This window comes from Triticum aestivum, chromosome 2A (assembly GCF_018294505.1).
Source record: "Triticum aestivum cultivar Chinese Spring chromosome 2A, IWGSC CS RefSeq v2.1, whole genome shotgun sequence".
In the NCBI taxonomy this organism is placed as follows: domain Eukaryota; kingdom Viridiplantae; phylum Streptophyta; class Magnoliopsida; order Poales; family Poaceae; genus Triticum; species Triticum aestivum.
In genome coordinates this window covers 11,169,650-11,194,249 of record NC_057797.1, presented here as the reverse complement: position 1 = coordinate 11,194,249, position 24,600 = coordinate 11,169,650, and the positions used below count along the sequence as shown (strand labels likewise).

The 24,600-nt window shown below is 42.6% G+C and overlaps 1 long non-coding RNA gene across 1 annotated transcript; it reads right to left on the bottom strand.

Moving 5' to 3' along the window:
• Positions 1-19,735: 19,735 nt before the first annotated feature.
• LOC123186975 (uncharacterized) lies at positions 19,736-22,614 on the bottom strand. Its single transcript, XR_006493760.1, has 4 exons — positions 22,103-22,614; positions 21,608-21,686; positions 20,424-20,504; positions 19,736-19,983 (listed from the first exon to the last, which is right to left on the bottom strand). It is a non-coding gene; the product is annotated as an uncharacterized lncRNA (long non-coding RNA).
• Positions 22,615-24,600: the final 1,986 nt, after the last annotated feature.

Genomic DNA, 24,600 nt, shown 5'->3' with positions numbered 1-24,600 from the left:
CAAATCACACACTAAATTATACACATGCTCACTTGCATTCAATACACAATTTTTTTGTGCATACATGACAAGTTAATGTTTTGACCTTCAAGTCATCTAATAAATTTTACACATGCTCACTTACATGTAATACACATGGATATTAATTGGATTTCAACAAAAATGAGGCCGTGGTGTATCAATTCTACTACCACATGCATGCCATGGTCATGGTACGGTGTGCAAAAAGTTTGAGATCTTTTGGTGGGACCGTCAAGGAAAACGTCTTCCAAACTTGCCCTCGGGCAGACCCGAATCGTCCGGCTTGTACATGGTGCATGTGGGGGCATGCATGAGATGACCCCATCTTTTGGGAGCATGTGAGCATGGCCAATGTGCCCCCCAGGCAAGGTGTGCACGAGTTCGGACACAAAACACACGTTGCGTCACGCCGCAGTAGTGTTCTAGGGTTTTATCACCGCAAAACGCCTACAAGATGCATAGAGTGTCGGAAATGAATGGTAGTTGCCAGGCATGCTTGCTATGGTAATCGTAGTGTGTGCATAAAAGTTTGGTATCAATTGGTGAGACCGAGAAAAAGAACCTGCTTGTAGTACATGGTGCAAGTGGAGGCATACATGCGATTGTCCCAACTATATTTGATTTAATAATATTTCAAGTATGAAACAGAAAATAAAATTTATAATTAGGAAATACAACCATGAAAAGTGAAATATGAGAGAACATTATATGATACATTATTTAAATTTATAACTGTCAGAACAAAGAAAAGAGGAGAATATAGAAAACAGAAGAAAAAATTTGAATGAATAAGTGCAATAAAAGACAACATATTATCTTACATTTTGGAAATATTTCAAATATAAAGAAGAGAACAAATATTAGAATGAAGAAGTGAAATAAAACAGAACATTTTATCTTACAAACTAAAAATATTGAAAAAATAATAAAGATAAGAAATATTGGAATGAAGAATTGAATTAAAACACAACATTTTAGTTCATATTTCGTAAATATTGTCAATATACAAAAGAGTACGAACAAATGAAATAAAACACAACAGAATTTGGCATATTTTTTAAATTTTAGTAAACACTGTTAGAAATAATATAGAAAAAAAGAGACTTGATTTTAAATATTAGAAATATAAACAAGAAAAGAAACAAAGAAAATATAAAATGTATCAGCGAGCGGAGTAAGGTTGCCCTGGGCCAGCCCGCCCGAATTGGGCCCAAGGCGGAGCCGCGCAGGGCACATCGCAGCGCATAGCCGTTGGGTGGTGGGAGTTTAGTCCCACCTCGCCAAGCGAGAGAGCGCCGCACCGGTTTACATACCCTGCTGCGACTCACCTCCCAAGCTCCTATCTATTGCAGGCAGTACATTGCCTAACTCTTGTCCCCTCTGCCCCGTGGGGCCTACTAGCAGTAGAGATATTCTGCACCACGGGCCTGCATCCTGGCCCACACTAAATTATACACATGCTCACTTGCGTTCAATACACATATTTTTTTTTGCATATATGACAAGTTAATGTTTTGACCTTCAAGTCATCTAATAATTTTTTTTGAATTTTTTATTAATTTATAATGCCCTCTAGACTGACTGGTCAAAACATCGGTCAATACCTCAGGGGGGCATTGTAAAATATTCTTTTTCCAAATTTTCTTTCATAGCCATGATTGGCACATGTGGGTCACCATGTTCAAGAAAGTTTGTGTGATTTGGAGGTGGTGGGAAAAATCACATTTTTTTCAAAAACTGGCTTAAGTTAGACAAAATGGCCCCTCCGGAATGCGGTCATTTTTTCGACCACCTCCAAATGACCTCAACTTTGGCACACATGATCTATTGCACAAACAAAGGTGGGTTTCCAAGGTTTTATATTTTTTTAATTTTTTTTAATTTATAATGCCCTCTAGATTGACTGGTCAAAACATCGGTCTATACCTCAGGGGGGCATTGTAAAATATTATTTTTCCAAATTTTCTTTCATAGCCATGATTGGCACATGTGGGTCACCATGTTCAAGAAAGTTTGTGTGATTTGGAGGTGGTGGGAAAAATCACATTTTTTCAAAAACTGGCATATGTTAGACCAAATGGCCCCTCCGGAATGCGGTCATTTTTTCAACCACCTCCAAATGATCTCAACTTTGGCACACATGATCTATTGCACAAACAAAGGTGGGTTTCCAAGGTTTTATATTTTTTTAATTTTTTATTAATTTATAATGCCCTCTAGACTGACTGGTCAAAACATCGGTCTATACATCAGGGGGGCATTGTAAAATATTATTTTTCCAGATTTTCTTTCATAGCCATGATTGGCACATGTGGGTCACCATGTTCAATAAAGTTTGTGTGATTTGGAGGTGGTAGGAAAAATCACATTTTTTCAAAAACTGGCTTATGTTAGACCAAATGGCCCCTCCGGAATGCGGTCATTTTTTCGACCACCTCCAAATGACCTCAACTTTGGCACACATGATCTATTGCACAAACAAAGGTGGGTTTCCAAGGTTTTATATTTTTTTGAATTTTTATTAATTTATAATGCCTTCTAGACTGACTGGTCAAAACGTCGGTCTATACCTCAGGGGGGCATTGTAAAATATTCTTTCAATATTTTTGAAATTTTTTGAATTTATAATGCCCTCTTATATTTGTTTACTTTTTTAATGCCATCTTATTTTTTTGTTTTTATTTATAAAGCTAGGTTTCCAAGATGGCTAGGATGGCCCATGCTTTTCCTTTTGTTTATTTTTTTCCTTTTCATTCACTTTACATAAAAATTACCTGAGCACTCCAAAAATAACAAAAAAATTACATGACCCCTCAAAAAATAACATACCAAAAATTCAAAAGGTATTTTTATCAAACGCATCTTTCTGAATATTTATATTTTCTTTTCTTATAAATAAGTGACATTTTCAAAATTCTAATAAGTAGGGTAATATAACTTTATTACAAAATAAAGTAGATCTTATTTCAAATTCCTTCTTTTGCACACATTATTTTTAACTAGTATTACATTACTCTTCTAAATTTACATTTAATTCCTTCACACTTTGATGATGGAATATTTGCTCTCTAATTGCAACATAGGTTGAAATGATGGAACATTTGATCTTTTTGCTTATTCAAATTATGCGTTGATGGAATGTGTGAGGATGAACAATTATCAGTAACTTTACTAAACCCCATGTACTATAATTCATGACAACCATTTTGGAACATTACCACATTCAATATTTGGTATAATTGGCACATGGGCACAACACACTAGTAGGAACGGAGCTTTAAAACCGGTTTGTAAGGGACTTTAGTGCCGGTTATGGAACCGACACTAAAGTTTTGGCACTAAAGCCCCCCCCCCCTTTAGTACCGGTTCGGCATGAACCGACGCTAAAGTGCCACCACGTGGCGTGAGCTCGCGCCCTGGTACGGGGGACCTTTAGTACCGGTTGGTGTTACCAACCGGTACTAAAGGTTTTTTTTTGATTTTTTTTTTGAAAATTTTGGAAAAAAATTTGATTTTTTTTATTTTTCATTTTTCTGAATTATTTGATGATTTAGTCTCTAATCACCTCTCTTAACTGCTCAAGTGTGGATCACTCATTCCAAATCATCTAACTTCCCGACCGGTCACCCATCCCTCTCACTACTCCAGCCCGAGCATGCTTAACTTTCAGGTTCTATTCTCCTTCGTTTCTGAGTCTGCACTTGTTGTTTTTCTGACAATAGTAAGATGTCAATCCTATTAACCCTCAGGAGTTTAGCTTGAGCATGAAGTCACACATTTCACCGTTTGAGTTTGAAACTGTTATTCTAAAAAAACAGTAATTATTTAGTAATGCTAATATTTCTTGAATAAGTTTGACCATAGTTTGACCATAGTTTGACTAGATTTGACCACAATTCAAAAAATTGAAATAATTATTTAGTAACACTAATATTCTTGAATAATTATGTAGTAACACTAATATTTCTTGAATAAGTAGTTTGACCATAGTTTGACCATAGTTTGACTAGATTTGAACAAAATTCAAACAAACTGAGATACTTATTTAGTAACACTAATATTATTGCATAATTATTTAGTAACACTCTATATTTCTTGAATCAGTTGTTTGACCGGTTTGACAAGATTTAAGCAAAATTTAAAAAAACGTAAATTAGAGCATATCTTTTTTTCCTTTTACAATTTGTCATTTCAAAAATTGTCCTAAACCTGGAATTTAAACCTCGGAAACTCTATGCTAAACAGTAAAAACTAAGGGTTTAGACCATAAAACCTAACCCTAAATGCTGAAATCTAAACCCTAGCACTAAACGCTAAAAACGTCCAAAAAAAGTCTAAAACGCCCAAAAACTCTATTTTCCCTTTGGAATTTTGTGATTTTAAAAAAGAAAACTGGTTGTTTCAGCGGATCAATCTTTTTGTTCTGCAAATTTTGATATATTATATGTATTTTTCTGAATTAGGATGATTTAGTTATGATTTTTTCAAGTTTGAAAATTGCCCTATAGTGCCGGTTTGTGTCTCCAACCGGTACTATAGGTCAGACCCCTTTAGTACCAGTTCGTGGCACGAACCGGTACTAAAGGTTAGACCTTTAGTACCGGTTCTCGCCACGAACCGGTACTAAAGGTGATCGTGGGGCCCCGGCCTGATGCCAGCCTGCCACCACCCCTTTAGTACCGGTTCGTGCCATGAACCGGTACTAAAGGTTCAACACGAACCGGCATTAATGCAAATCCGTTCGAACCGGCACTAATGGTACCATTAGTACCGGGCCAAAATCAAACCGGCACTAATGTGCTTCACGTTTGACCCTTTTTTTACTAGTGACATGTTGCACTTGCCCACAACATAGACAAGTGTTGCAGCACGTCTCAAGCAACACTGAAGTGCCATTTGTGATCATTGCACCATCGAAACAACAACTAAAACTGAAGGAAGCATTCACCACCAATAAAGTTAAGGCCACACATATATAGATAGCATTCTAGGTTACCACCATAGGTAGCAGACATTTCACAATAGATCTAGTTCAAACACACAATACATTACATTACATTAATATAGCAAGTTTTCAAGCAATTCAGACCCAGATGCAGCTTTCCAAAAGTAAACATCATCAAATATACTGATGATGAGTACGGCTTCCAGCTTCCGATGATCAGCATGATGTACGACTAGAGGTCAGGGTTTCTCAGGACCTTCAGGAGGGCAGAATGCTGACCAATGATCTTGTAGTCATGACTGGAGATCGATGTAGCCCGACAATGTTCCATCAGATGCTCCAATAACCCAGACCTGGGCTTGGGCTTGCTGCAGTAGGGGCACCGGTACTTTTCATTCCTCCAGTTGTAGTACTTAGCAGGTCCTTGGGCCCTGATCTTCAACACCTCCTTCTCTTCAAAGGACTCGACGTTCCCCTCAACCACATCATCTCCAGATTCATACTACACACATTAATGACTGACATTAATACATTATGCATTCAAAAACTATAAACACATAATACTAACTCAATGCAGAAATAACATTTCAACTAGGCCTTACCTCGTACGGCTCATCTTCATGAGACTCATATGGGTAGAACCCAGTCTTGTCCCACTTTCTATTGTTGCCCAGAAGATCCTCCCCCTCCTGCTATATTATCAAACAAGCACATCAATTACAATGAATTGAATTGCAGTTCACAGAATGTCATTACAAAAAAAATTGTGAATGTGAACCACATTGGTATGTTGCAAGTGACCAAATGCTTTCCTTATAAGTACAGAATCTAAGCAATCAATCAACAGACAAATGATGTCCTTCATAAATGCTAATGAAAATGCAAGCTGGATACTTGACATTCCCTGGATTAACCCAACACTTTTCTTTTGAGGGAATCCTCCCCCCACACTACTTAATTGAAACATATAGTATATTTTGTTGCTAGGATCCTGCCTTGGAATGTTTACTTCACACTTTACATATAGTATATACTAATTATATAAGCCAACTAAAAATTTTAATATGCACAAATTACTGTTTTTGGGATAATGTAGCAAAGCTCCTACACATATTAACATAATGTAGTAGTTAATTAGGTACAACTTCAACTATAAATGCATACATCTCCAACAAACATCTAAAATTTCATTACTTACCTAAACAACAACAAATTATACTATAGATGAATCTTGTATCATCTAAATCAATTCATTGGCACATCTTAATTAATGCATTCCAAATGAAATATGTTTCCATCCAGTATCATTGAACCACAGATCAAATCAAATAATCATAAATGTCAGCAGCATTGAACTACAGATCTAATAATCATATGACATCTATCTGACCTTAAATTCCCCCTTTAATAAGGTATTCATCCTCATACTAATTAAATTCTAACAAGCAAAAATTCAACTACTAATCTAATAAGCATCTGAAAAAACCCCAAGATGCTTTTATCTCTGAAGCAACGACATTGCAGAGGATGTTCAATGCTGTCAATATCTCCTAAGCAACGACAAAATTCCATTACTAACCCAAAGTAAATAAGCATAGACTGCCCCTTCCCCTCGACCACGCTTCCCCTCTCCTTCAGAATCCCCAATCCAGCACAAAAAAATCCAGCCCTTGAGAAGCTCTTTTTGATTAACATGAGAACAACCAATACATGAGCACATCCTTCACTATATTTAGAACCAAACAAATGCACCATCTAATCACCTCACGTAGGCAATTTCCAAAAACACAAGGCCATGCACAACCCATCTCATAGCCTCTGCCTGACAGGCATCAATCAAGCATCAAATAACTGCAACTATGACAACATGCATCAATCAAGCATCTAAGAATTGCAACTATGACAGCCATAATCCCTAGAACTAAGCATCCATTTAATTAACCATCAAGCCAAAGAACTAAAGCAGGCACCAACCCAAACCAATACAGAAGTATATATTTGACTCCAAACACCTAAAGAATTGCAAAAAATCCACTACTAATCTAATAAGCATCTAAAAAAACCACATCCCTCAATCTGGCTACTTCTAACCTAATATAATAATCATATGTGGTCCACCATTCTTGCACGAATCAAATACAGAAAAACCCTAATGCAGAGAAAACCCTACCACCAACAAATCTAACGAAACAAAGTTCTGGCCACAAACCCTACAATCTAAAAACTACCAACTAAAAGTTAGCCGCAGATACCTTCTGTTGGCGAACGTAGTAATTTCAAAAAAAATCCTACGCACACGCAAGATCATGGTGATGCATAGCAACGAAAGGGGAGAGTGTAGTCTATGTACCCTTGTAGACCGACAGCGGAAGCGTTATGACAACGCGGTTGATGTAGTCGTACGTCTTCACGGCCCGACCGATCAAGCACTGAAACTACGGCACCTCCGAGTTTTAGCACATGTTCAGCTTGATGACGATCCCTGGACTCCGATCCAGCAAAGTGTCGGGGAAGAGTTCCGTCAGCACGACGGCGTGGTGACGATCTTGATGTTCTACCGTCGCAGGGCTTCTCCTAAGCACCGCTACAATATTATCGAGGATTATGGTGGAAGGGGGCACCGCTCACGACTAAGAAAACGATCACGTGGATCAACTTGTGTGTCTATGGGATGCCCCCTGGCCACGTATATAAAGGAGTGGAGGAGGGGAGGGGCCGGCCCTCTCTATGGCGCGCCCTAGGGGAGTCCTACTCCCACCGGGAGTAGGATTCCCCCTTTCCCAGTCCAACTATGAGTCCTTCCATGTAGTAGGAGTAGGAGACAAGGAAGGGGAAGAGGGAAGAGAAGGAAGGAGGGGGCGCCGCCCCTCCCCTTAGTCCAATTCGGACTAGTCAATGTGGGGGCGCGCGGCCTGCATCTCCCTCTCCCCTAAAGCCCAATAAGGCCCATATACTTCTTCCCCCGTATCCCCGTAACTCCCCGGTACTCCGAAAAATACCTGAACCACTCGGAACCTTTCCGATGTCCAAATATAGTCGTCCAATATATCGATCTTTATGTCTCGACCATTTCGAGACTCCTCGTCATGTGCCCGATCTCATCCGGGACTCCGAACTCCTTCGGTACATCAAAACTCATAAACTCATAATGTAACTGCCATCGAAACCTTAAGCGTCCGGACCCTACGGGTTCGAGAACAATGTAGACATGACTGAGACACGTCTCTGGTCAATAACCAATAGCGGAACCTGGATGCTCATATTGGCTCCTACATATTCTACGAAGATCTTTATCGGTCAGACCGCATAACAATATATGTTGTTCCCTTTGTCATTGGTATGTTACTTGCCCGAGATTCGATCGTCGGTATCTCAATAGCTAGTTCAATCTCGTTACCGGAAATTCTCTTTACTCGTTCTGTAATACATCATCTCGCAACTAACTCATTAGTTGCAATGCTTATGTGATGTGCATTACCGAGACGGCCCAGAGATACCTCTCCGACAATCGGAGTGACAAATCCTAATCTCGAAATACGCCAACCCTACATGTACCTTTGGAGACACCTGTAGAGCTCCTTTATAATCACCCAGTTACATTGTGACGTTTGGTAGCACACAAAGTGTTCCTCCGGTAAACGGGAGTTGCATAATCTCATAGTCATAGGAACATGTATAAGTCATGAAGAAAGCAATAGCAACATACTAAACGATCGAGTGCTAAGCTAACGGAATGGGTCAAGTCAATCATATCATTCTCCTAATGATGTGATCCCGTTAATCAAATAACAACTCTTTGTCTATGGTTAGGAAACATAACCATCTTTGATTAACGAGCTAGTCAAGTAGAGGCATACTAGTGACACTCTATTTGTCTATGTATTCACACATGTATTATGTTTCCGGTTAATACAATTCTAGCATTAATAATAAACATTTATCATGAAATAAGGAAATAAATAATAAATTTATTATTGCCTCTAGGGCATATTTCCTTCAGTCTCCCACTTGCACTAGAGTCAATAATCTAGTTCACATTGCCATGTGATTTAACACCAATAGTTCACATCATTATGTGACCAACACTCAAAGGGTTTACTAGAGTCAATAATCTAGTTCACATTGCTATGTGATTAACACCCAAAGAGTACTAATGTGTGATCATGTTTTGCCTGTGAGAGAAGTTTAGTCAACGGGTCTGCCATATTCAGATTCGTATGTATTTTGCAAATTTCTATGTCAACAATGCTCTACACGAAGCTACTCTAGCTAATTGCTCCCACTTTCAATATGCATCCAGATTGAGACTTAGAATCATCTGGATCAGTGTCAAAGTTTGCATCGACGTAACCCTTTACGACAAACCTTTTTGTCACCTCCATAATCGAGAAACATATCCTTATTCCACTAAGGATAATTTTGACCAGTGTCCAGTGATCTACTCCTAGATCACTATTGTACTTCCTTGCCAACATCAGTGTAGGGTATACAATAGATCTGGTACACAGCATTGCATACTTTATAGAACCTATGGCTGAGGCATAGGGAATGACTTTCATTCTCTTTCTATCTTCTGCCGTGGTCGGGTTTTGAGTCTTACTCAATTTCACACCTTGTAACACAGGCAAGAACTCTTTCTTTGACTGTTCCATTTTGAACTACTTCAAAATCTTGTCAAGGTATGTACTCATTGAAAAAACTTATCAAGCATCTTGATCTATCTCTATAGATCTTGATGCTCAATATGTAAGCAGCTTCACCGAGGTATTCTTTGAAAAAAAATCCTTTCAAACACTCCTTTATGCTTTGCAGAATAATTCTACATTATTTCCGATCAACAATATGTCATTCACATATGCTTATCAGGAATGCTGTAGTGCTCCCACTTACTTTCTTGTAAATACAGGCTTCACCGCAAGTCTGTATAAAACTATATGCTTTGATCAACTTATCAAAGCGTATATTCCAACTCCGAGATGCTTGCACCAGTCCATAGATGGATCGCTGGAGCTTGCATATTTAGTTAACACCTTTAGGATCGACAAAACCTTCTAGTTGCATCGTATACAACTCTTCTTTAATAAATCCATTAAGGAATGCAGTTTTGTTTATCCATTTGCCAGATTTCATAAAATGCGGCAATTGCTAACATGATTCGGACAGACTTAAGCATAGATACGAGTGAGAAACTCTCATCATAGTCAACACCTTGAACTTGTCGAAAACCTTTTGCGACAATTCTAGCTTTGTAGATAGTAACACTACTATCAGCGTTCGTCTTCCTCTTGAGGATCCATTTATTTTCTATGGCTTGCCGATCAACGGGTAAATCCATCAAAGTCCATACTTTGTTCTCATACATGGATCATATCTCAGATTTCATGGCCTCATACCATTTCGTGGAATCTGGGCTCATCATCGCTTCCTCATAGTTTGTAGGTTCGTCATGGTCAAGTAAAATGACCTCCAGAACAGGATTACCGTACCACTCTGGTGCGGATCTCACTCTGGTTTACCTACGAGGTTTGGTAGTAACTTGATCTGAAGTTACATGATCATCATCATTAGCTTCCTCACTAATTGGTGTAGTTGTCACAGGAACAGATTTTTGTGATGAACTACTTTCCAATAAGGGAGCAGGTACAGTTACCTCATTAAGTTCTACTTTCCTCCCACTCACTTCTTTCGAGAGAAACTCCTTCTCTGGAAAGGATCCATTCTCAGCAACGAATATCTTGCCTTCGGATCTGTAATAGAAGGTGTACCCAACATTTTCTTCTGGGTATCCTATGAAGACGCACTTCTCCAATTTGGGTTTGAGCTTATTAGGATGAAACTTTTTCATATAAGCATCGCAACCCCAAACTTTAAGAAATGATAACTTTGATTTCTTTCCAAACCACAGTTCATACGGTGTCATCTCAACGGATTTAGATGGTGCCCTTTTTTTAACGTGAATGCAGTTGTCTCTAATGCATAACCCCAAAACTTTAGTGGTAAATCGGTAAGAAACATCATAGATTGCACTATATCCAATAAAGTACGGTTATGATGTTCAGACACACCATTATGCTGTGGTGTTCCAGGTGGCATGAATTTGTGAAACTATTCCACATTGTTTTAATTGAAGGCCAAAACTCGTAACTCAAATATTCATCTCCGCGATCAGATCGTGGAAACCTTATCTTCTTGTCACGATGATTTTCCAGTTCACTCTGAAATTTTTTGAACTGTTCAAATGTTTTAGACTTATGGTTCATCAAGTAGATATACCCGTATCTACTTAAATCATCTGTGAAGGTCAGAAAATAACAATACCCGCCGCGAGCTTCAACATTCATCGGACCACATACATCTGTATGTATGATTTCCAACAAATCTGTTGCTCTCTCCATAGTACCGGAGAACGGTGTTTTTAGTCATCTTGCCCATAAGAAATGGTTCGCAAGCACCAAGTGATTCCAAAATCCCATCAACATGGAGTTTCTTCATGCGCTTTACACCAATATGACCTAAACGGCAGTGCCACAAATAAGTTGCACTATCATTACTAACTTTGCATCTTTTGGTTTCAATATTATGAATATGTGTATCACTACGATCGAGATCCAATGAACCATTTTCATTGGGTGTGTAACCATATAAGGTTTTATTCATGTAAACAGACCAACAATTTATTCTCTTACTTAAATGAATAACCGTATTACAATAAACATGACCAAATCATATTCATGCTCAACGCAAACACCAAATAACACTTATTTAGGTTCAACACTAATATCGGAAGTCTAGGGAGTGTGTGATGATGATCATATCAATCTTGGAACCACTTCCAACACACATCGTCACTTCACCCATAACTAGTCTCTGTTTATTCTGCAACTCCCGTTTCGAGTTACTAATCTTAGCAACTGAACTAGTATCAAATACTGAGGGGTTGCTATAGACACTAGTAAAGTACACATCAATAACATGTATATCAAATATACTTATGTTCACTTTGCCATCCTTCTTACCCGCCAATCACATGGGGTAGTTCCGCTTCCAGTGACCAGTCCCTTTGCAGTAGAAGCACTTAGTCTCAGGCTTAGGACCAGACTTGGGCTTCTTCACTTGAGCAGCAACTTGCTTGCTGTTCTTCTTGAAGTTCCCCCTTTTTTCCTTTGCCCTTTTCTTGAAACTAGTGGTCTTGTCTATCATCAACACTTGATGTTTTTCTTGATTTATACCTTCGTCAATTTCAGCATTACGAAGAGCTTGGGAATCGTTTCCATTATCCGTTGCATATCATAGTTCATCACGAAGTTCTACTAACTTGTTGATGGTGGCTAGAGAATTCTGTCAATCACTATTTTATCTGGAAGATTAATTCCCACTTGAATTCAAGCGATTGTAGTACCCAGACAATCTGAGCACATGCTCACTAGTTGAGCGATTCTCCTCCATCTTTTAGCTATAGAACTTGTTGGAGACTTCATATCTCTCAACTCGGGTATTTGCTTGAAATATTAACTTCAACTCCTGGAACATCTCATATGGTCCATGACATTCAAAACGTCTTTGAAGTCCCGATTCTAAGCCGTTAAGCATGGTGCACTAAACTATCAAGTAGTCATCATATTGAGCTTAGCCAACGTTCATAATGTCTGCATCTGCTCCTGCAATAGGTCCGTCACCTAGCGGTGCATCAAGGACATAATTCTTCTATGAAGCAATGAGTATAAACCTCAGATCACGGATCCAATCTGCATCATTGCTACTATCATCTTTCAACACAATTTTCTCTAGGAACGTATCAAAATAAACATATGAAAGCAAAACGCGAGCTATTGATCTACAACATAGATATGCTAATACTGCCAGGACTAAGTTCATGATAAATTAAAGTTCAATTAATCATACTACTTAAGAACTCCCACTTAGATAGACATCCCTCTAATCCTCTAAGTTATCACGTGATCCAAATCAACTAAACCATGTCCGATCATCACGTGAGATGGAGTAGTTTTCAATGGTGAACATCACTATGTTGATCATATCTACTATATGATTCACGCTCGACCTTTCGGTCTCCAGTGTCCCGAGGCCATATCTATATATGCTAGGCTCATCAAGTTTAACCTGAGTATTCTGCATGTGCAACTGTTTTGCACCCATTGTATTTGTACGTAGAGCCTATCACACCCGATCATCACGTGGTGTCTCAGCACAAAGAACTTTCGCAACGGTGCATACTTAGGGAGAACACTTATACCTTGAAATTTAGTGAGAGATCATGTTATAAAGCTATGTGTCGAACTAACCGAAATAAGATGTATAACATCATATGCAATAAAAATATGTGACATGATATGGCCATGATCATCTTGCGCCTTTGATCTCCATCTCCAAAGTACTGTGAGGATCTCTATAGTCACCGGCATGACACCATGATCTCCATCATCTTGATCTATATCAATGTGTCGTTACATGGTCGTCTCGCCAACTATTGCTCTTGCAACTATTGCTATCGCATAGTGATAATTGTAAAGCAATTATTTGGCGCTTGCATCTTATGCAATAAAGAGACAACCATAAGGCTTCTGTCAGTTGCCGATAACTTCAACAAAACATGATCATCTTATGCAACAACTTATATCTCATCACATCTTGACCATATCACATCACAACATGCCCTGCAAAAACAAACGTCCTCTACTTTGTTGTTGCAAGTTTTACGTGGCTGCTACGGGCTGAGCAAGAACCAATCTTTCCTACGCATCAAAACCACAACGATAGTTTGTCAAGTTGGTACTGTTTTAACCTTCGCAAGGACCGGGCGTAGCCACACTCGGTTCAACTAAAGTTGGAGAAACTGACACCCACCAGCCACCTGTGTGCAAAGCACGTCGGTAGAACCAGTCTCGCGTAAGCGTACGCGTAATGTCGGTCCGGGCCGCTTCATCCAACAATACCGCCGAACCAAAGTGTGACATGCTGGTAAGCAGTATGACTTATATCGCCCACAACTCACTTGTGTTCTACTCGTGCATATTACATCAACGCATAAAACCTAGGCTCGGATGCCACTCTTGGGGAACGTAGTAATTTCAAAAAAATTCCTACGCACACGCAAGATCATGGTGATGCATAGCAACAAGAGGGGAGAGTGTAGTCTATGTACCCTTGTAGACCAACCATGGAAGCGTTATGACAACGCGGTTGATGTAGTCGTATGTCTTCACGGCCCGACCGATCAAGCACCGAAACTACGGCACCTCCGAGTTTTAGCACACGTTCAGCTCGATGACGATCCCCGGACTCCGATCTAGCAAAGTGTCGGGGAAGAGTTCCGTCAGCACGACGGCGTGGTGACGATCTTGATGTTCTACCGTCGCAGGGCTTCGCCTAAGCACCACTACAATATTATCGAGGAGTATGGTGGAAGGGGGCACTGCACACGGCTAAAAAAACGATCACGTGGATCAACTTGTGTGTCTATGGGGTGCCCCCTGGTCACGTATATAAAGGAGTGGAGGAGGGGAGGGGCCGGCCCTCTCTATGGCGCGCCCTAGGGGAGTCCTATTCCCACCGGGAGTAGGATTCCCCCTTTCCTAGTCCAACTATGAGTCCTTCCATGTAGTAGGAGTAGGAGACAAGGAAGGGGAAGAGGGAAGAGAAGGAAGGAGGGGGCGCCGCCCCTCCCCTTAGTCCAATTCGGACTAGTCAATGGGAGGGCGCGCGGCCTGCCTCTCCCTCTCCCCTAAAGCCCAATAAGGCCCATATACTTCTTCCCCCGTATTCCCGTAACTCCCCGGTACTCTGAAAAATACCCGAACCACTCAGAACCTTTCCGATGTCCGAATATAGTCGTCCAATATATCGATCTTTACGTGTCGACCATTTCGAGACTCCTCGTCATGTCCCCGATCTCATCCGGGACTCCAAACTCCTTCGGTACATCAAAACTCATAAAATCATAATATAATTGTCATCAAAACCTTAATTAAGCGTGCGGACCCTACGGGTTCGAGAACAATGTAGACATGACTGAGACACGTCTTCGGTCAATAACCAATAGCGGAACCTGGATGCTTATATTGGCTCCTACATATTCTACGAAGATCTTTATCGATCAGACCGCATAACAACATACGTTGTTCCCTTTGTCATCGGTATGTTACTTTCCCGAGATTCGATCGTCGGTATCTCAATACCTAGTTCAATCTCGTTACAAGCAAGTCTCTTTACTCGTTCCGTAATACATCATCTCGCAACTAACTCATTAGTTGCCATACTTGCAAGGCTTATGTGATGTGCATTACCGAGAGGGCCCAGAGATACCTCTCCGAAAATTGGAGTGACAAATCCTAATCTCGAAATACGCCAACCCAACATGTACCTTTGGATACACCTGTAGAGCTCCTTTATAATCACCCAGTTACGTTGTGACGTCTGGTAGCACACAAAGTGTTCCTCCGGTAAACGGGAGTTGCATAATCTCATAGTCATAGGAACATCTATAAGTCATGAAGAAAGCAATAGCAACATACTAAACGATCGAGTGCTAAGCTAACGGAATGGGCCAAGTCAATCACATCATTCTCCTAATGATGTGATCATGTTAATCAAATAACAACTCTTTGTCTGTGGTTAGGAAACATAACCATCTTTGATTAACGAGCTAGTCAAGTAGAGGCATACTAGTGACACTCTGTTTGTTTATGTATTCACACATGTATTATGTTTCCGGTTAATACAATTCTAGCATGAATAATAAACATTTATCTTGAAATAAGGAAATAAATAATAACTTTATTATTGCCTCTAGGGCATATTTTCTTCACCTTCTGCTCCGCTTCCTCCTCGCCGGAGCCGGCCTCCACCTTCTCCACCTTCTCCATCTCGTGCGCCTCGCCAGAGCCTGCCCCCACCTTCTGCGCCTCGCCAGAGCCCGCCTCCACCTTCTGCGCCTCGCCGGAGTTCGCCAAAGCGGGCGCATCTGGCTGGACCGCGCCGCTGCGGCCCGCCCCCGCCTTCTCCAGATCTCCAGCGGAGGGAGCACCGCGCTGGATGCCGGCACGCCCCCTCACAAAGGTGCCCACAGCGACCTGCCGCGCCTGCTCCACCAGATCTGCGCCCCAATCGGGGCGCTCGCCTCCTGCATCCGCCATGGCGATGGAGAGGATGCGGTGAGGGAGACGAGGATGTTGGAGAGGAGAGGGAGTGGGGAGTGGAGAGTGGAGAGAGGGAGACGATGCGGCGGGGGGAAATTGTGGGCGATGCGGCCGGAGGTGGTTGCCGTCCACATTTATATGATGCGACAGTTTTGGCAACTACCCGTGACACGTGCTGCCCCACGCACGGGCGGCTTCACGCGTGCACGAAAGGCCGCCATATACAAACAAATACGTATACAGACGGGTATACGTATACGGCCGGGCATACGATCTATCCGGGCCCGTACGGGCCTCCCAGGGCTCCTCGACGGCTATACGCGGGGGCAACAAAGACGATCGTGCCCCTCGTTATGAACCGTTTTTGGTTCATCCTGGCTGTCGATGTGTTTTTCCACCCCGCGTTCAGCCCGGGGGGGGGGGGGGGGAGCACCGGAGCAGAAACCGATGGAAAGAAAATAGAGAAAAGATTGCCTTCGCTTGATGAAAGGATGATTTCTTCATGGCTACTAGATCATTTCTATTTATTCTGTGGTATTTCCATTTTATTTTTTGTTACCACACATTTGTATGTGTATTTGTGTGTGTGTGTGCCTGTGAGCTTTTCGTTTCTACTGTTTGAACCACAAACCTTGGGTTAGTGTAACATCATACATTCACCAGATATTAAGATTTGTCAGGGACTACTCATGGTGAAATGGTTGAAAAAACAAATGTCAAGCATATACGTGGAATTCTGCTGTTGGCGTGCCATAGGTGTGACGGAATTTGGAGGTAGTTGATTTCGTGTAAACATCTTGCTTGAAGAAGGCATGGAATTCTAAACTACCCAAGTCATTCAATTTTCGGCCAATTTTGTCATTAATTGTTCAGTTTTCTTCTTGATGAAAAACTAGAGCTCATGCTGTTCGCTAAAAAAAACTAGCGAAGACATGTGGTTTGCTTACCAACTCACGTTTTTTTTTTGCTTATTACCAACTCACGTTGACCTTACTTGTGGCATGACTATGGACAAAACCCCCCAAATAATATCGGTCCAAGATTATCCCAAACTATAACTAATTATGTATGCGTGTGTTGCGCTACAGTACCATTTTGGTTGAGGGTTATGTGTGCAAGCTTAATCCCGTATTTCTAGTGAAAAAGGAAGAACACCAACGTATGAGAGTGAACAAGGGACAGCGACACACGGTAGAGTCAAGACTATTCGGAGGGTTACATGTCTATTGGTAGGACGAAAATGCGCAGGTTGGATTATTCAGCTCCCGTATGTGGTTGTCACTTCTGTTTTCTTGCACCACTTGTTTTCATTTTTCAATGCAGTCCAGCACGTAGTTGGACCGGAGACCAAGGTCGGCAGCTGACCAGTCGCCATGGACATGATGAACCAAACTCTCTTACGGAAGCTTTGTGTGTGGTGGCAGTAGGCACGATTCTCTTTGTGTGGCAGGCTCTACGTGGTAAGGACACGGGAGCCAAGCTTGTTCGAGGTCCATGGATCCTTCCCATCATCGGCAGCCGCCACCACATCGTACTGCACATTCCTACGCCTGGAACGCCGGCATGGCTGCCTGTGCTGCTGAGGCTCTGCGAAGTGCCCATCGTCATGTGTCCACCCCTGGGGCAAAATGGAGGTGCTGAAGAGGAACGACCTCGTCTTCATATTAGCTATTCCCTCCGTCTCAAAATAAATGTTTCAAACTTTGTATAATTTTATATTAAAGTTAGTTTTAAATTAAGACACTTATTTTGGAACGGAGTGAGTAATTCCTTAATCACCACTGTTTTGCCATGAACCATCATTAGAGGGATGCGGCAAACGTTCAAACTATTGTAGCCGGTGACTATAAGTAATGGAAGGAGTGCATCGATCAGCTTACTCTGGCTTACACGTAGGCCACATTCTTTCTTGGCCGTGATTTCACCCGATGCGCCCAAGAAATTTGGAGGCCATTGGGCTCCCCTTGAGATCAAATTTTTTACATGGTTGGCGGTGCGTCGAAGACTTTGGGCGGCCGACAGGTTGCCACGCCGGAACCTTACAACCATTCAACAATGCCAACTCTGCTGCCTGGTCGACGAGAATATCACACACATGTTCCTTGGCTGCCCCTTTGCGCGTGAGGTGTGGTACCATATATTGCTGCCGCTGAGACTTCAATCTGTTGCAGCGCCGGCTGGGCATCGGAAGATGATGAATACCATCATCGCCGCCACACTGTGATTCATCTGGCTGGAGCATAACAGCCGTGTCGTCGACCACAAGGCTTCCTTAACCACTGCTGCCGTGTCCTTAATCCGTGCAGAACTACGCCTGTGGAGTGCTGCTAGGGTAGATGGTGGGCACCTGTTTCAAATTTGCTAAGCGGCAACTCTGGTATTGTCTGTGGAAGGTGGCCTCTGACCCTTCTAATGATCTATGTACAAAATCTCTTCTTCTTAATGAGAAAGACATGCAATGCTCTTGCATCTTCTTGAAAAAAGCACATCCAGGCTTTGATAACAGAGCAGTGGTGGCACTTGTTGGCGCCGCCTCCTCGCAGCGCCGCTCTTGTTCTTCTACCTTGGTGCTGCCTCTCACAGCTCCCTCTCTCTTTCTCTGGTTGTTTCTCTCAAACACAAAAGAACACCCACACACACACGCACCAAGAAGGAGCACAATGGCTTTGCTAGTGGCTCTCTCCTTGGTGAAACACATATACTACATTGCTTTTGCCCCAGCCCACACGGCTTGCCTTCATTCATTACTCACAGCACTATATATAGACAAAGTTTAGGCACTTCGGCCATGCTACTCAGGCCACTACCCAGCCACGACGCTCGGCCACTAACCCACTAAGCCACATGCACGGCCAAGTCCAGTCCGTTTGCAGCGCTCCCTCAACGGCCACACACCTGGTCAGCAGCTAGCATGCAGCCTAAAAATGCTCAATCCACGGCCTACCGTGTAGCTAGTCCACTAACTAACTCACAGACACTACCAGAAACGCGACTAAGCGTGTGGGCCAACAGCCGTCAGGAAAATAAAACTGGCCGTCAGGAATATAATTCCTGTCGGCCAACCGACAGGAACAACCGACAGCCATAGCCTGCCAGGAATGAAACAATATGCCTGCCGGTCGGCCCACAGGAATATTATTGCTGTCGGTTATTCCTGACGGTTGGCTCACATGAAAGAAATGCTCTGTCAGATTTATGCCTCCCGGAAAATACATATTCCTGTCAACCACCTATCAGGAAAGGACGCCAGGAAATTTGTACTAGGAGGCATTCCTACCAACTTATACCTGTAGGTTCAGCCGATAGGAATTTGTGCTAGGAAAGCTACAACGTTCGTGCATTCCTGTCAGCCGTTGGCCGTCACTGTTGCATCATGATGTTTTTTTTCATATTCCTGCCGGAAAAGCAATGTGCTTAACCCAGATGCTACAGATGTTACATTATTTCACAGAGACCATGTGAGAATAGATTTATATGACAACATCAGACTTCATATATCATCATTATTTCCATACATATAGATCAACAAAGTACACTACAAGGCTACAATGGTACCATCCACAAAAGGACCTTCCAACTACAACAATACTAGCAAAATACGCCGGCTTGCAACTACCACCAGATGTTAGTTCTCATTCCTAAACCATACTGGATACACAAGTCCACAAAAGAGCGTATGAAGACCACCTACAGTCTGATGTTATCATGTTGTTTGAGCAATCAGTTTCCGCCATGGTTGGCTGCTGCGTCAACGATCTGATCACCGACATTCCCAGTGGTGTCGTTCTCCTCGCTCGACTCCATGACATCATTGTTGACATCAACCGCTTGTGAGCCGGCTTGAGACGAGTTATTTGTCCCCTGAATCAAGCCCAAGTAACCAAATTGTTATTTAATCTGATTTAGAACAATAAAAACACAATACTTTGTTGGATAATAAGTGGAGACAACAGAACAAAATAATTTCCATTTATTGATTAATGCTTGGCACCAAGAATGGATTTTCTTTTCATTTACATGTCCAGGCTACTTTGAAGTTTCAAATATCTTGATATAAAACATGAAAAAAAAATTGGGCATAACAGCTAAAGAATCTTATGAGAGTAGACAAGCTCACAGATGCAAACAGCCAAATATCTTGATATAAAACATGAAAAAAAATCTCATATGCAACATAATGTTGATATTGCAGCTACATCAGCGTAGACAGGTCAGAAGGAATGCACAAATTCAAGTTGAGTAGTGGACATCACACATTCATCCATATGATATAGATAACTTCAAGTTTCTCATACACTTACTTGTGGTTGCGAAACAGCTCCATGGCTTAGTATATGTAGTATATGCGCTGGCAACTCTTTTCCTATCTCCTTGAAAAGTGCCTGCAAAAGGAAGAAATGTTACTCGAGTTGATAATTGAGAAGTTGAGATCCATTGGTTTAGAATTTGGGCGTTAATTTGTACATACAGTTATGAGCTGTCCATGCATATCTACTTTCTGCTGTAGCATCTCCTTAGCACGCCTGAGTTCTGCATTTTCTTCATTAGCACGCCTTTGCAATCTATCTTTTAGAGGGAGGTACCGCAAAACTTTACGTGGGATTTTCTTTTGGCCTTCCTCGTAACGAGATGTGCCACAAAAAAGTCACACTTCTCTTCATGTTTGTTATCTTTGTAATACAACATGCAATTATTTTTGCACACATCTATTTTGACATATGGCATCCCAAGACCTTCTAAGAGTTTCTTGGATTGGTAGAAGTCTTCGGACAAATTAGATTCAGGAGGCAAAAGTTCATGGATTATTTTTAAGGTATCATCAAAATGTGCAATGGACATGTTGTATTGTGATTTCATAGCCAACAAACGAGCTACAGCAGAAAGACGTGAGTGTTTTGTGTTCTCATGTACCAATTCATCGGCACTACTGACCATCCTATAAAAAGCCTTGGCAGAGGAGGTTGGCTCCTCAGTAACCGGTGGAAGATGGCTACCACCTAAGTCAACCAACATATTGTCCATTCGATCAGTTGCATTACAGCCCTCTTGATGTACTAAAGGGACAGATCCATCAGCAGCAGCTACAAAACTCTCACCATGTTCTGTCCAGGTTTTGTAATTTGGCTTATACCCATGTTTATACAAGTGTTTCTACAATGTGCCTTTCTTGCGGAAAATAATTCCGACATTTGGCGCATGGACACTTAATTTTACCACCTTCAGCTACAGAAGAGAAGGCCCGGTCTATAAATCGTGCAGTTTCTTCAAGCCATATATTAGAAGGGACTTGACCAAACACCCATCCACTATACATCCAATCACGGTTCTTCATTATTTAACCAAGAACTCATACTGAAATAAAATTCACAGAAATGGGGCTATTTCAGAAAAATAATAGCATACTAAAGGGCAGCAGCACAAATAACAATTCACAAAAAGACAATTGTTTCAGACATAAATTTAAGAGCTCAAAGCTATAACTTACCAATATACTTGTTCAAGCTGGGAAATTACGGCGTCGAAAAGGGTGGCCAGCCAACTCCCCTAGCTGTTCACTGATGTTTCTGGAATATGAAAAGATAAGATTATTCTAGGATTTATAGATCTTAAATTCACTTTAAATAAATAAATAAATAGCAGGTAGGTGTCACGGAAGCTACAACCTAGAAAAAATGAACAATTAGATGGTCATGTACATAAGCTACATGCTAGTTGTTCACTGATGTTGCTACAGAAGCTCCAACTTACGTCTAAGAACAACCAAAACTAATCTGTCCAAATCAACTTGCACACGAAAGAACTGTACATGGTCATGTACAACTAGTTTTGCGTTGGAACCCATAAAAATTGGTGTTTGAACTTATCCAAATCAACCGTATACTAATCAGATGTGCCTAAATTAGTTCCAACGAAGCTTGTACGCTACACAAGAAATAGAGCAAACAAATCGTAGATCTAGGAAAAGAAGGTAATATATTACCAGAGATATGGAGAATGGGGACTTGTGAGGCAGCGAGTAGAGGAGTACAGGCAGCCGGAGGTGAAGACGTGTAAATCTGAATGGGGGGACAAGTACGGGAGCTTGGTGGGGGGCAGATGCTGGTGCTCCGGCGGGTGGCGAGGCAGAGACCGGCACTACGCAAGTGGTGAGGAAGATGCAGGCGGAAGGAAGGCCTTCCGCAGGGAGGGGAGGCAGCCGCGACGGTAGATGGGAGGATGGTGTAGCTGCTGCCACGGCGGTGGACCTGCGGATGGTGTGGCGGCGGCGGCGGTGGACCGGAGGATGGTGTGGCGGCGGTGGCGGTGGACCGGAGGGTGGTGTGGCGGCGGCGGCGGTGGACCGGAGGATGGTGTGGCGGCGGCTCCGGCTGTGGACCGGACGATGGTGGCGGCGGCGGTGAAGCGCAGGACTGGATTGGGGATCGAGAGGATTCTGGAGACTACGACTGAATTGGGGATGGAGGCTGTATGTGTTTGCCCTCTCCTTTTGTATTGGGCCTAACTCTGTGAGCCCAAACACACAGGAAAATAGACAAAAGGGTGGGCCTCTCCGAAAAAATGTGCGCGCAATAAAAACCCGATGGCGCGAAGCGGCAGCCCGCGGGCGCGAAGGGCCGAATGCGATTCCTGTGGGCCGCGACGCACAGGGATATACTTTTCCTGTGCGCCTGCTCAGAACCTACAGGAATATGGTGAAAAAACCTGTCGGTCAGTGTCTGGCCCACAGTAAAATGACATTTTCCTGGGAGTCTACGCGGGGCCGACGGGAATATATGTTGGCTCACAGGCTTAATCACGATTCTGGTAGTGAGAATACTAGCTCTACCGATCAGCTTTGCATGGTGCACGTGATCACAACTTAACGTGCACACCCTGCCGCAGCTTGTACTAAATGCATGACTCAACAAAAACAAATAATCTAAAACTAGCGCTAATAACAAGATTAGTTCTAACATTCACCTCCCTAATCTTGTTAACTTATTTCTCTCTTGAAGCCAACCGTCGTCGATGTCGTCGTTGCAACACGGAGATGGCTGCCAATGCGATCTTGTCACGCCGATTACCGCCGTCGCCGCTGGCCTCCACGAGAGGCGCACCTCCTATGCCTTCGCCGCGAGTGCCGCCATTGCTCGCTTGCTGCCACATGTTCTTCACCGATGCCGCAACTTGCCGGTGGCTCAGCTCGATGTTGTCGTTGATGACGCACCTTGTCGACGACCCGCACATGTTCATCACCGGTGCCGCAACTCGCCGGTGACCCACCTCCACGTTGCCGTCGATGACGCACCTTGTCGACGACTCGGACGTGGATGATGACCTCCTCATGGTAATGGTCTCCACGCATTGGCCATCACCTCCTTGCCGCCGGTGCCACAACTTACCGGGCAACATATCTTTCTCCATCGCTCGTGACGCAGCTCAACGATGATGGAGACACGCACCGGCCGCAAGCAGCATCGCGCTGCCAACAGCGTCCACCTTGCGTCGCCGACCTCCACCTCACACGGAGTCCGCCGCGGCGCCACCACCGCCTTGGATCGACAAGGCTCTGATGCCAATTGTTGGCGCCGCCTCCTCGCAGCGCCGCTCTTGTTCTTCTACCTTGGTGCTGCCTCTCACAGCTCCCTCTCTTTTTCTCTGGTTGTTTCTCTCAAACACAAAAGAACACCCACACACACGCACCAAGAAGGAGCACAATGGCTTTGCTAGTGGCTCTCTCCTTGGTGAAACACATATACTACATTGCTTTTGCCCCAGCCCACACGGCTTGCCTTCATTCATTACTCACAGCACTATATATAGACAAAGTTTAGGCACTTCTGCCATGCTACTCAGGCCACTACCCAGCCACGACGCTCGGCCACTAACCCACTAAGCCACATGCACGGCCAAGTCCAGTCCGTTTGCAGCGCTCCCACAACGGCCACACACCTGGTCAGCAGCTAGCATGCAGCCTAAAAATGCTCAGTCCACGGCCTACCGTGTAGCTAGTCCACTAACTAACTCACAGAATACTAGCTCTACCGATCAGCTTTGCATGGTGCACGTGATCACAACTTAACATGCACACCCTGCCGCAGCTTGTACTAAATGCATGACTCAATAAAAACAAATAATCTAAAACTAGCGCTAATAACAAGATTAGTTCTAACAGCACTCTCTCCCAGCTTGGCATTGATTCGCATTGCCCCTTGTGCTTGTTCGTGTAATCTTGTTACCCAAATCCTTCTATCTGAGAGTAATTTATGTGCTATTCATGAGATCATGGGAGATTTCTAACACTAGGTATTTTAGAGCTAGATCACCACCCTTCCACCTCGAGAATTCCCCTAAATTTTCTCCATCCCTTCCACCATCACTAAGAACCAATATTTTTTTATTCAAGTCATATTTCATGAGGGGCCGGAAAATTAGGCTTCCAAAAAATCTTGGGAATTCTAGATTTTTTGGCCTAAAATTTCAAATGATTTTTTAATC